The sequence below is a fragment of the Mandrillus leucophaeus genome, unplaced genomic scaffold (genome assembly GCF_000951045.1).
Source record: "Mandrillus leucophaeus isolate KB7577 unplaced genomic scaffold, Mleu.le_1.0 Scaffold563, whole genome shotgun sequence".
Lineage (NCBI taxonomy): Eukaryota > Metazoa > Chordata > Mammalia > Primates > Cercopithecidae > Mandrillus > Mandrillus leucophaeus.
The window spans coordinates 545,127-555,365 of record NW_012106064.1 but is presented as its reverse complement, the minus strand read 5'-3'; the positions used below and the strand labels follow the sequence as shown (position 1 = coordinate 555,365).

At 35.2% G+C, this 10,239-nt stretch overlaps 1 long non-coding RNA gene across 1 annotated transcript in view; it reads left to right on the top strand.

Annotated features, from left to right (window-relative positions):
* Positions 1-3,707: 3,707 nt before the first annotated feature.
* Positions 3,708-10,239, top strand: part of LOC105552541 — a 228,567-nt gene continuing 222,035 nt past the window's right edge. Inside the window, exon 1 of the long non-coding RNA XR_001008027.1 lies at positions 3,708-3,772. This is a non-coding gene — a long non-coding RNA (uncharacterized LOC105552541). The remainder of the gene's footprint in view (positions 3,773-10,239) is intronic.

Genomic DNA, 10,239 nt, shown 5'->3' with positions numbered 1-10,239 from the left:
CCCCCTCCTTTTTTCCTTTTTCTCTTTTTTTCTCCTTTTTTCCTTTTTGCCTTTGTTAGATGCCCAGGCATGCCACAGTACCAGGTATAATCAGTACCAGCTCACATTCCTTTCCTTGTTCGGAAAGAGGACTAACTTTCTAGCTCATTACAGACACCCCTTCCCCTTTCCTCTCCACTTTCTTTTACGTGCCCACCTTATCTAAAAAAATCAAATGTTTAGCCAACTGGGATTAGTTTAGATTGTACAACCTGACCCCAGCCAATGGGGAAAGGGTACAGGGACAGGACTTACCTCAGGAATAAAGGCTCTTGTACCTCTGTTTAGGTGTGCTCTCATGGCGACTGGCCAAGGAGGCACCCCTCTGCGCAGAAGTAAAACTGCTTTGCTAAGAATCCTTTGTTTGAGTGTTCAGTTTGCTTAGGAGTTTGAGTGTTATTCCTAACATAGGAAAAGAGATCATACCATTGAGACCTCTTAGCCTCAACTCCTGTTTTCTCCTCTCTGTTAATCTCTATTGGCTCTCAAAAGCTACAACTCCCAATACATGTTGCTCTCTGACTCACCTAACAAATCCCATCCACCAAGCATAGTCTAGTCTTCTCTTTCTCCACAAAAATGCTGGTGAATATTTCTGAAATTATTCTTACTGTTAAATAAACAATATAGGAACCAGAGAGGAGGTGGAGAGAGGAAGAAGAAACACAAAGGAAATTAGTTTGGGAAAAAAAAAAAACAAAAAACAGATTTAAAGTGTCTAATTGGAGCATAGTGATTACAGTGTATGTCACTTAAAGCTCCATAATAGATCTTACAGCAAATTCTGATTAATCTCATTCCAACTGTGTGGTTGAACAATAAAGCATCATTCCAAAGTATCCTCATTATTTCCTGGTCCAGGAAAGTATTGCTTAAAGAAAAGAGAGGACTTTTCAGAAACAAAACTGTAGTCTTGACATTTGAGAATAAGACATACAACTGGCAAGAAATGCAAGCTGTCTATAGAATCAATTAAAAACAGACAAGATTATTAGGAAGTCATGCAATTGTTGTGGTTGGATATTAAAAAACTCATTTTTCTCTATAATATCATAAACTTGACTATTTTTATAAAAGCAAGTGCACATATTTATATATGTGGGATGTAGAAAATATATTTTAATATTGCACATTATATATATATAAAAATTGGAACAAATTAGTACTTATAAAATATTCAAAGGGCAGAATCTACTATGACATTTCTTATGTCTGTGTACATAGTACACAATATTTCTTAGTAAAATGTGCTATGAAACCATTTAAGTAAAACTAGGACATTGTTTAATTTCTAAGGAAAAGTAAAGCATTTTTGCCAGATGGTTTAATTCATAAATATTTCAAAATATAAGCAAAAGAAAATTTTAACCTAAGTTAGTCTTGGGATATAGTCCATTTTTTTGTTTGTTTGGAATGCTATTTAAGTTCAAAATGCTTTGATGTTACCTGAATTTTTTTTTTTACATAATTCCAGATATTGGGCAAATTATTTGAGCAGTTGAATGACATTATCACAGATTCTGTTTCTATTATTCTGCTCTGCCATGCTCACGATGTTGGCTTTGGCTTTAGACTAACTTCCTCCTTGCTCCCAAGATGTCCAGAGCAGTCCTAGCCATCACATCTGTACACAACCACAGGAAACAAAGGATTTTTTTCAGAAGAGTGGAAAACTTACAAGCCCCAAGAACACCTTTCCTACCATCTGACTGGCTAGCTATGGATAACATATATACCCCTAAATCAATCCCTGGCAAAAGTAATGGGGCCATTATGATTGAGTCTAATCAGGATCGCCTTAAACCTGTGCATACAGTCACTCTCTCCAGAGTTGCTTGGAAAGAAAGAAGACACGAAAGATGAATCAGCGTCTTGCAAAGAAGAGAAAAAAGTGATTTGTTTGGGAAGCCAACAGTGTTTTTGGAGAAAAATTGTATCAGACTACCAGTGGTTCTCAATCTTAGCTGCACATTAGAATCATCTGAGGAATTTTAAAAAATATTGATTTAACTGGTCTGAAGTTACACTATAGCTATTGGCAATAAACACACCCTTCTGGTAATTTTAATGTGTAAGTTTGAGAGCCACTGCTCTAGGTAAATTAAAAATAGAATAAAGAGACAAAATCTTCATGAATCTGCACACATTTAGATTCTCAAGCAGTTTTGTTTATGAGCCCTACTGAACATTACCTGAAAATTAACAATTGACTTGCAGGGCAAAATTACCAACACAAGATCTTAGACCACAGTTAACTTGCCAAACTGAAATGGTGCTCACTGCCATATTCATGGTATTTATTACAAGAATGTATGATATTAGGGTACTTAAAGTACCCAGACAACTTTTATAGTCAAGCTGAGTTCTAGTTTTATGTAAGTATAGGAATACAGTATCAGTCCCATTTTGGTCAGAAAACTGAGTTGCAAAGTGGCTGTTAGTGGAAGAGACAGAACCAAAGGTAATAGTATTATCCTAACGATAGTGTTCCCTCATTCTACTGTTGTTAGTAATTTTGTTATTGTATTTGAGAAATATCATTTGTTTTGGCTAAAGCAAAGCTTTATAATAGCTACCATTTATTGACAATTTGCTATGACCCAGGAGCTGTACTAGGTGATTTATTCCCACCCCAACTTTTATTTGATCCTCATGACACTCTTATAAAGTAAATATTACTTTACAGATAAGGAAATTGGAACCCAGGGAGTTCATTATTCCGCCAATGACTCGTATTAGTTCATTTTTCTGGGATCTGGATATGCCCATAAGGCTGTGGGTTACATTGCCATATATAATTTGTTGAGTTTATCAGTTCAACAAATACCTGTTGGTTGACTAACAGCTGATAGGTGCTGGGTTAGGCTCTGGATTGGATTGCATTTTCCCTCTACATTATAATTTACTTTTTTTTTCTTTCTTTAAGAAGTAGGTTTACACCAATTGATTTGCAGCTGCACCAAACACTTAACATCTGATCAAAGAACAATTGAATGAAAAAATGAATTCAATCTTTAGATTGTGAATTGGAGTTGCTCTTATTACAAAGACTAATGAAATTTTACCTAGACAAAAATTTCCTTTTCCTTAGGAACATCAAATATAAAAATAAAAGTGTTTTTAAAATGCAGCTTAAAGAATACTACCAGATACTTTCAAGCAAATATTGAGTTTCTGGTATGTATGTCTTGAGTTGTTCTCACACTCCATAATTCTGTTTTTAATAAAAACAGCATTCTTAATGAGAAAAGGTAATTGGTCTGAAAAGCTGACATACATTTAGATACTTGGTTTAGAATGTTTTCTACTGATTTAAAGATAAGGGGAAAATAAACTGGGCCACAGCTATTCAGGACTTGCTAGTTTAATTTTTCATAGGGATAACATTTTCCAAATTACTGAGATACGATATTGAAAATGAAGGGCAACCTTCTTGTTGGGTGAAAGTGTTAGAATAGCCCTAATGCAGAATCTCATTAAAGCAACTGTCAGGATTCCTCTATTTTACCATCACCTCCCCTATTCTGTAAGAAGCAACTGTCGTTTTGAGTGAGTGTACTGCCAAAGAGGCATTTACAAATAAATGAAAAATGTCACAATTGATTTCACTCCTTTCAGAATACTGTGTGTCAGCTTTGTCACAAACTGTCTTTGCTACTCTCTGTTTTAGATCTCCCAGCTGGACGTTCAAAATAGCTTTTGATGTTTTAGGGCCTCTTTTATTCGACCCTAGGTAAGCCCTCTATTGGTGACCTTTTATAAATATTTGTAAAGCTGTTTGTACTGTTAGAGAAAATAAAAACCCTTTCTCTCTGTAACTGCTGTTTTTGTAAAATAGCATCCAGATGTCAATTGTTTACATACACATTTGGTCATCTGGGGGAATTATTTCCATTACAAAACATTATAAAATGTTATAATAATATTTCACATTCTCTTCCCCAATACAATGGTTTGTTATTATGCTTAATTTAACAATAATGCAAATAACAATGTTACTTGTAAAAAAGACATGACAAAGTTCTTCCTGTATTTTGAAAGAACTCAATAAGTGTCTAGCTTTATCTTGAATAAAGAAGTCATATGATTTACATGTAATATCAGTGATATATATTCATTGTTGCCATCACTATAAACCAGTCCACCAACACTACTGCCATCATACTAATGTTACTGAAGACTTATACTGAGCCATATGCTTTGCTAAGCAATTCTATGAATTATAGAAATGTATCACAAGGGTGTCTGAATCCTAAATTAATATGGATTTGGAAAAAAGACAACTAATTAGAAATTGCTAGCAGTTGTTTTTTATTATGGATATTCAATTAAAGAGAAGCACATCTTTATATAATTATACTGTAAGATATTTTAATCAGTATAATTAATTATAGATCATGCTATCATTTGTGATTACTTAGCTTGCTACTGTTGACTTGAAAGATCATGGAATGGACCAATTAGCAATATTCTATTTCTCTTTGAAAATAGAGGTTTAAGCAGTTCATTAATTCAACAAATATTTATTGAGCACTATTAAGTGCCAGGTAGTTTACATTGAAGGCGTGATTGTGAAGAACATGTATCTATTCTTGAAGAGTTTAAAGTCTAGTGAGAGTCAGGGAAACATACAAGTGCAACATAGTGTGATGAGTGGAACAATAGAGATAGCATGGAATACAATATGAGAAATTATGTGGGCACCTAAGCCAGGCTAGGTATGGCTACTCGGGGAGTGATGTGGCAGTAGAATGTGTGAGAATAATTAAATTTTGAAGAAAGGAACAGATTGTGAATGGCCTCAAAAGTCATATTTAAGAATTCAGATATAATCGTGTAAAGTGGCAGTTAAACTGGAAAGATTCATATAATATCGTACAAAGTCAGGCTGGTGATATTCTCACAGAGCCAGCTAACCATGTTTAATAACTAGGAAAGCAGGCTATTCTTCCTTTCACAGCTATATAAATGGAATATATTTTCTAGAATATAAGATCTTTGTGAGCAAGAACCTGGTCTAATTTCCTTGATTCCCCAGGATCTATTGCAGTACTTTACACATACAGGCTCTTAGTATTTATAGTGTGGAATGATAAAATTAAATGTAGATATCTAGAAAATGGATAGGTTGACCCAGTAGAGGCTCCCTCAAAGGTCGACTATTCATAACTATATACTCTTTTTATCCCTGATCAGTTGTCACAAATGGCAAAATTCCTTTCCACATCTCCTTTTTACTTTTAGATTCATAATGAGGGTCTTGTAAACCAAAAATAAAATTCTAAGTCCCCAACCAATTGAATGGACCCCTCCTATTAGCCCACAGCATTCCTAAGTTAACTGTAAAAATTAATTCCAGCCAGGATGGGAAGTGGAGGTTGGACCTGCTTCATTATATTATCCACCCTTTGGAATTTAGGCACAACTGATCGGCATTTAACATTCAAGTAGAGACCTCAAGACTGACAACGCAGACTCTTTGTAGCAATAGGATACCAACATGACAGCTGGTCCTAAAAGAAATCAAAAGTACTTTACCCAAAATAAATTTACTTGACGTATTTTGAAATGACCCTGCAAAGCTTTCCCTAATGGGACACAAGGGGAAAGGAAAAAAGACCTTCCCTTTCCAGGTGTCTTTCTTGATCCAGGAGAGAATTAACTAAGATTCTGGCATTTTTTTTAAGTTGGGTAAGAAACATTTACAATCTATTCTCTCTGAAGCCTGCTACCTGGAGGTTTCATCTGCATAATAAAAACCTTGGTCTCTATAACCCCTTATCTTAATCCAGACCTTCCCTTCTGTTGATTCTAGGTCTTTTGGATAAACTCTTTCAACCAGTTACCAATCAGGAAATCTTGGAATCCATCTTTGACGTGGAAGGGTCCATTTTGAGTTGTCCTGCCTTTATGGACTGCACCAGTGTACATCTTAGATATATTGATTGATGCCTTATGTCTCCCTAAAATGTATAAAACTGGGCACATGTTCTCATGACCTTTTGAGGTTCTGTCACAGCCATGTCCTTAACCTTGACAAAACAAACTTCTAAATTTATTGAGATCTGTCTTAGCTACCTTTTAGTTTGCAGGTAGATACCTTAGATACCTTTTTGAAAATCAACATAAGATGCAATTTTTCAAATAAGCAATTTGATAATATGTATCAGTAAAATCTCTGTAAACAAACTAAAGAATTGAATAAAACTAAGACTAAGTAAAGAAAATAATTTTCAGCAAAAGCAATAACCAGTATGTCCAATATTTATTTAACTTTAGAAAATATATACTCAAATACATTACAAAAGCTTTCTTTTACATACAGAGAGATAAAATGATAACTATCATTAAATTAATCATATATTGTAAGATAATGTATCAAGGAGATACATTTGATTTGTTTTATAATAAATTGTTTAATGAGTCTTTAAAAATTAGGTACTATAATTCACAAATCACAAAATTATTTATTTTAATAGTATGTATCATTTTATAGTGTGGACACTTTTGGTTAGTTTAACCCAATATGAATTCTGTCTTTCTTGCCTTTGTTAAGTTCTTCATTCTAGAGACTTACCTATGACCTGCCTTTCTGGGGTGATTTCTTTAAAATGTGTTATCTTATGGTCACCTTACTTATAGATTTGTCCTTGAAAGCAGTAGAACATTTCTGTGAATTTATTTTTTTTGTGGCCATATCAAATTCTGAAAGGACTGTGAACACTCATCCAAGGCAGAGAGTAGTATATCGACTCTCATTTTTTTAAATTGATCTAAGGATAAAGCATCACGAACTAATAGTTTCAATAAATCCAATAATTTTGGTAGGTCACTTAAAGCATTGTTTTACAAAATGAAAATAATTTTTAAAAATTAAAAACCTGGCTATATAGAATATTCAAGCAATAAAGAAAACATGAATAAAGATGCCAAGATAGAGTATCTGTCAACCTCAGAGTAACTGATGATTGCCCTGTTGTCCGTGGGGTAATTGTAACATTTTGCCAAGAGAGAAGTAGGAAGTTATCAAAAAGAAAAAAAAAAAAAAGAAAAAAAAAAGCTGTCTGATGTTTTGAAATAATGGGCATTTATCTATCTTGCTATCAGTCAAAATACAGGGTAAGAATGGCCAAGTATTAAAAAGCCTAATGGAGGAGTACAAAAGTGGCAGAAACAAGTAATATAACTGGGAAGTGTTGAACCAAAAGTTCACAAAATAGAATTTATTTTACTAAGAGGGGGGAAAAAAAAGCAGATGAGGCCAGGTCTGCCAGTAGGATGTGTAAACACCTGTGAGCTAGGCATCAGTCAAGGGCTGGCTTCTGGCTAGCTTCTGGCTGGGCCAGGTGGTGGTAACAGTATGCAGCAGAGACTCCCTTGTTTTGGGGTCATTTCCTATGCTTATTCTCTCTGTTGGTTTCCTTCTTTTGCTTCCACCTCCTCATTCTGACAGCACCTGTTCTATAATATTACTTTGGCAGGCAGCCTTAATGTACATTTTAACAAATTCTCTGTGCCAAGTTTTCTCTTTAAGTTACTAAAGGTAATTGTTAAAAAACTTTCAGAGCAAGTGGCATAAAACAAAACTGTTCTATGGAGGCTATAACAGTCAGTCAACTATGCTAGTAGCCGGAAGACTTCTTATGAATTTTACGTACTACATTAGAAGCTGGCTTGTTGACAGGAAAAATCTTTAAAAGTCTTTTATTGTCTCTACAATGGGGCATACATTTATCTCATTTCATTCATGCTAACATGCCCCGTTTGACTTCTGTTTTCCTTTAATAAAGCTATGTAGATTCCCAGGGACTGAGACAAAAGCAGTTGATTTGCATTAGGACAAAGCATTTTCCCAAAAATACAATGTGACTCTTGACAACTTGTTGCCTTGGAGACTAAAAACTTTACATGTGAGTTTTCCAAATGATAGGTATTTTTAATTTATCTATAGAAGATTCAGTAGAATTTTCTTATCTTAATAGCTACTGCCCAACTATGTACCTTTTGCCATATGGAGGTAGAAGGGGAAAATTAAAATGCTTCTCAAAACAGGAATGGCACAGTTCCTGTTTGGAACACATTAGATCTACTGGAAGTAAGGTTTTGCATCCAGTAGAACCAGAGCTTTTCACACATTATTTCCTCTTACCATGTTGCTCTTCTTTAACTCCAAACTCTTATACTGAATATTTATCCCTGAAATATTAAAATTCAGGTAACATTAATTTCAAAGAAACCTTCTCTGAAACCCCTTTCTCTCAATACCTATTATGCCACACTTCACATTCCATTTAATTTTAATTGGGAATGAAGTGAGATATGAATTATCAAGAGAATTTTCTCACAAATTCTGTTAACAGATTTTTTTTGATTGCCATATATCTGAATGATGTTTTTAAAAATTTTTACATTCCAATTTCTGTTCTTCTAAATTAGAAAATTGGAATGTGTGACAACATAGCTTGATATGTGCTAAAAGTACAGGTGTCAGAAAGATGAAAGGTGATGGTTGAATAACATGAAGGTTAATAGTCAAGGAATTTGACAGCTTTATAAGAACAACATATTTACTTAATAAATTGAAAGTGGGTTAATCAGTCATTCAGCATATTCTAAGTGTGTAGTATGTGCATGAAAATACACTGGATGCTATGAAACATTTTTTTAAAAGCAGTTAAAAAGCATTAACTTGGCTCTATTTATGATTTTTGTCATTGTGAAATGTAGAATTCAGTATGTTTCTTGCTACACAACTCTTTCCAACTATAGGAAAACAAAATAGGCAGTAAAAAATAAAATAGGCAATGATTAGGGACATATTTAAGTATTTAATATTTGCTAATTGTGAGATAAAGACACTGCTGATGATGCAGGGCAGATGAGCACCAAACTTGGGGCTTAGCCTGGGAGGATTCTTGACTTCACTCAGGAAACAATTCAAGAGTGAGTCAGTGGTGGAAGAAAGCATGTCCATTGAAGCAGCAGTGCACAGCAGAGTGACTACTTCTTGCAGAGCAGGGCTAACCCATAGGCAGTGTGCCCAAAGTAGCAGTGTATAGGCTGTTGGCCAACAGTATTTATATCCACTTTTAATTGTGTGCAAATTAAGGGATGGGTTATTCAGAATTCTCTAGAAAACGAACGGCAACTTCCAGGTGCTGGCGTGGCATTGTAAACTGTCATGGTGCTGGTGGAACTGTCTTATGCTGATACACATCAGGGAAACTAGAAGTTGCTTTCAGAGCAATTTGCCACTTCTGTCTGATTTCTTCATTTTATCCTGTCAGGACCAAGAAAGAAGTCCTGCTAATCTACCTCATTCTCTCCTCGGAGAATATATACTCCTCGTTAAGTTTAAGGGAGTTGCAAAGGGCAGAGGTCTCTCTTGTGTTACTGTTTCCTGCTGATCTTATGGGCATAGGCCTTGCTTAGTGTTGGAAGAGTAAACATCTCTGGATGCCTGATCTAAGGGGCTTAAAGGCAAGACGTCTTTATTTCCTTGGTCAGAAGATGGGATGAGTTGGAAGTCTTGTGCCAACATCTTCTTTATATGGAAACTTTATAGTCTGGGAGACTCAAACCATACTGAGAGGTTAAACAAGCACGAGACAAAAATTAGCAGTAACAAGTTAGGTATCAAAGGTCCCAGGAAAGGTAAAAGCCAGATAAGACTTGAGAGGGTGCTTTTGATAGTCAACCAGAAAGTTGGGGTCAGTTCCCTGGTTATAGCTATGTAACCAGGTAGCTTGTTTATATATATCCCCACTTGTCCGGAGTAATATACTTACAGCAAGTCTTATTAATAACTGCACAGACTCCACCTTGTTTATCTAGTAAATAGTTGAATGCTAGTCTGTTGTCAAGGACTACATTTGCAAGAGTCTAGGGACTATTGAATTCCCTTTAATGCCTGACCTGTGTTAATGGCCATTGACTATAGGGTTTGAGTCAAGTTTTTTAGGGTTGGTTCATGGTGGATTAAGCCACCCCAGGGAGCTTCTAATCCTACTGTTGCCCTGATTCCCACCAGAATTAATACTATTACTTATTTCTGGTATTCTTGGGTCTTATGGGGTTGTAAGCTGTGACCCCAGGAGGGATCAAAGTTGAGACCCTGTGGGGTGTGACATCTAAATTGTGCTGCCAAGTAGGGTTTACAGAAATATTTTTCCATTGCTCTAATTAGGATTGTCAAACCAC